Source organism: Pyxicephalus adspersus, chromosome 1, assembly GCF_032062135.1.
Source record: "Pyxicephalus adspersus chromosome 1, UCB_Pads_2.0, whole genome shotgun sequence".
Lineage (NCBI taxonomy): Eukaryota > Metazoa > Chordata > Amphibia > Anura > Pyxicephalidae > Pyxicephalus > Pyxicephalus adspersus.
Window position 1 is genome coordinate 129,120,548 of NC_092858.1, and position 3,589 is coordinate 129,124,136.

A 3,589-nucleotide genomic window follows, 5' to 3' on the forward strand; every position below is an offset into this window, starting at 1 on the left:
TGCCCCAACTTTCTGGAATGGTCTTCCTCGTCCTATTCGGCTTGCTCCTACTTTCTGCTCATTTAAAAGAGCACTCAAAACCTTTTTTTTCAAATCTGCCTTACTATCTTCTTTACCTTTTGAAACCATCACTACTTCCCACCACTACATATCTCCCATCCTATTGTTTGTAAATTCCCCCACCCACTAGATTGTAAGCTCTTCGGGGCAGGGTCCTCTCCTCCTGTATCACTGTCATTGTATTAGTCTGTCATTTGCAACCCCTATTTAATGTACCGCCTTGCGTAATATGTTGGCACTATATAAATCCTGTTTAATAATAAAAATAATAATAATAATAATAAAGTAACAGGATGGCGTGGGAGCCAATCCTGGAATGCTCCGGAGGCATAGAGGGATCTGTGGCATAAAGGCTAATTTTACTTTAGGACTAAAATTACTATACGCTATTAAGCATACATCAGATGGTTGGACCTGACTGGCTTGTTTAAAGTGTTCTTTAGTTTCTACAATCAACTGTTCAAATAATCTGAGAGAGGATTTTAACAGAACAATGACAAAACATTCTAGAAAAGCTGATAAGGAGGCACTGATGTTAGGTAATACGCTAAGGGATGTATTCCTTAGATACTTTCTGTGTTGGCCCTCTGTTCATGGCAACCTTGGATTCTATGCTTCCCTGCTGAATTGCTGGCCTATCAGGTTCTTCTAGTCTGCTTACATATTTGGGTTGATCTGCCATTCACAGAAAACAATCATTTTGTTGTTCTGATCTGCTTAAGCTACATTCTTATGAGAAACTGCCACACTAGCTGAATAATAGCTTTTGAAAATTGTGTTAAAAAAATAAAATACATCACAGGGAAAACCCTCTGGCTGTAAGATAGTTACTTCTGAAGTCCATATAATATTTATTTACCAAAGATGAAGTAAAAATGGAGGTATGACCTGTAAAACCTTCTTTAACATGAAAAACCTAAAGTATCCTTTTCCTGTGTGACTCTTTAGGTCACTAACACAATTTTACAGAAATATTGTCCCATTTCTAGCACAACATTGCTTCAGGTGTGTGTACACAAAACTCTTCTAAGGATCTGCCACAGCATTTTAATCATGTTGATGTCTAGATTTTGACTGGGCCAGTGGAAAACCCTGATTCTTTTCCCTTTTTGTCAGCCATTCTGTATTAGATTTGCAGGTGTACTTGGAATCATTGTCCTGTTGCTTGACCCAACTTCAGCCAAGCTTTAGCTGACGTACAAATGGCCTTACATTTCAATCTGGCATACTTTGTTATAGAGAAGTTTAGGGTCATCTCAGTGACTAAAAGGTGCGCTAAGGTCCTGTGGCTGCAAAACTCTTTTTTTTAACAAATTTAAGCTGATCTGCTATGTTCCTTTTAGAGAGGCAGGGTTTCTTCTGGTAACTCTTCCAAACAAGTAATGCTTGTTCAGTCACTATCTAATTGTACTGTCATAAACTTTACATAACATACACTTAACATACGGTCTGTAGAGTTTGGAATGTAGCTCTTGGGTTTTTTTGCAATTTTTCTGAGCACTGCACAATCTAACCATGGGGTGAATTTTCTGGAATGTCCACTCCTGGGAAGATTGGCAATTGTTTTGAATGTTTTCCACTCGTGAATAATATTTTGCAGATACCAAAATACTTGACTTTAAATTGTTTGAAAATGTCCTTCTAACCCTTTCAAGAATGATAGACAGCAACAATTGTTTCTCTAAAAACGCTGATGATGTCGTTCCTCTTGGTATTTCGTTAATACACAACTGAAAGTTTCAAGCAAACTTTTATACTACTGGGCACACTTTCCAATAAACAAAAATCATAGGCATTTGATTATCAGCACTTAGCTGCTACTTACTGTCTTAATTCTTATCGAAGTGGTAAGGATTTCCTTATTTTTTTTTCACACATTGCTCCTCCATTTTGGCTTAGTTTTTGTTAAAGCAGAACTAAACTGAAAACCAAAAATTTACACTTACCTTTAATCCCACAGGTCCCTCGATGGTGCTGGTCCTTCCCGCGATCCGGTCCCACGTTGTTCTGGCATTCCTGCTCATCCTGGTGCTGAGGTAGCACTGAGCGCCACCATCTTCATTCTTCTCTTCCCTCTTCTTCGGTCTTCTTGGCACGTCACCTGATGGGAAGGCTCTGCGCTCCCATTCAGTCTTAATCACTAAGGCGATCAAGGCTGAAAGAGGAGGTGCTTAAAGAAAAAGGGTGTTGCCATTAAAAAAAAATGAATAACATTTTTCTTTTACATATAAGGGTTGTCTACCCTTTTTTGCAAAGTGAAAATGTTGAGTTTAGGTACGCATTAAATAAATGATGTTTTAAACTCAAAATTTCTTTGAAACATGGGAAAGCTTTATTGCTACACTTAACACAGCCAAGACAAAATTGTACAACTGTTTTCGCCAAACCACATGGTTTCTTGAAAGAGGAATGCATTCCTTAGGTCCAATGCTTATCTAGTTAAATTGTGAGCATGATATGTATTATGTTTGATCCTCATATCAATTTTGTAGATTTCTTCTTGCTCAAATATGCATGATATACCACTTTTGTTGAAAATTTTACACTCAAGATCTGTCATTATCTCGAGAATTGTTTGTATTTATGTTTGCTACTGTTTAATGTTAATAAAAAGATTTTGAAAAAAATAAATCATGACTGGTATAATGAAATTGAAATTGTGCCTAATTTTAGGACCTGCTAAGGACTGATGAAAGTGTATCCTCTCCAGCCTTGGAGAGCTTTAATACATCAGGTCCATTGCTGTTAAATAATTATGTGTTTTTGCACCAGGGTTTGAAGATCCTAAGCGTTTTGATTGGTGGACTCAATAGGATTCAATAGGATTAGAAATATAGTTACACTAAATGGAGTACACTCTTTCGATTTTATTCCTGCTACCCACGAGGCCAGATCTTCCAAATTTTTCCAGAATTTGCAAATCAGGAACTATATACAAAGCACTTTAAAGTACACCTAATCTCCTCTGAGCTTAAGCCCCAGGAGCAGGTATCTGTTAGAAACCCCTTGGGTAAGGGAGTTCTGGTATTGGTTTGCAAATCCATACTTTTTGTGGGTTCCTCCCACCCACTTTCATATGTCTCTCATTGGGAGGTGGATATTTGGACGCACTCTGGATGAGTAGCAATGGCAAAAGATATGGGAAACTGTTGCACATGGTACCCCTAATGTATCACCTCATGAGGCTAATTACAAACGCCTTCTACGCTGGTACATGGTTCCCACTAGGTTGGCCACTTACCGCCCTGGCTGCTCAGGTGCCTGTGTCCGCGGATGTGGTATGCCAGGCACTCTCCACCATATATGGTGGCAGTGCTCTAAAATTAAAAGATTTTGGACAGGCGTATACCAGCTGGTCTACACTGTCTTGGGTAAGGGTAACCGTAAGGACCTGTACGAAGCACTTCTGCGCCCTCAGAATATCCTTAAACACCAATTTAGATTCATTACGTTGATATTCACAGCCACACAGCAGACACTAAGGAAAGCATAGTGGTCTGGTACTCCTACCGTGGCGCAGGTGAGGAGG

At 39.0% G+C, this 3,589-nt stretch overlaps 1 long non-coding RNA gene across 2 annotated transcripts in view; it reads left to right on the top strand.

The window, feature by feature from the left end:
• Window positions 1-2,691, top strand: part of LOC140341482 (uncharacterized) — a 5,804-nt gene extending 3,113 nt beyond the window's left edge. For both annotated transcript variants that reach the window (XR_011922889.1, XR_011922890.1), the window contains exon 3: window positions 2,021-2,691. This is a non-coding gene — a long non-coding RNA (uncharacterized lncRNA). The remainder of the gene's footprint in view (window positions 1-2,020) is intronic.
• The last annotated feature ends 898 nt before the right edge of the window (window positions 2,692-3,589 follow it).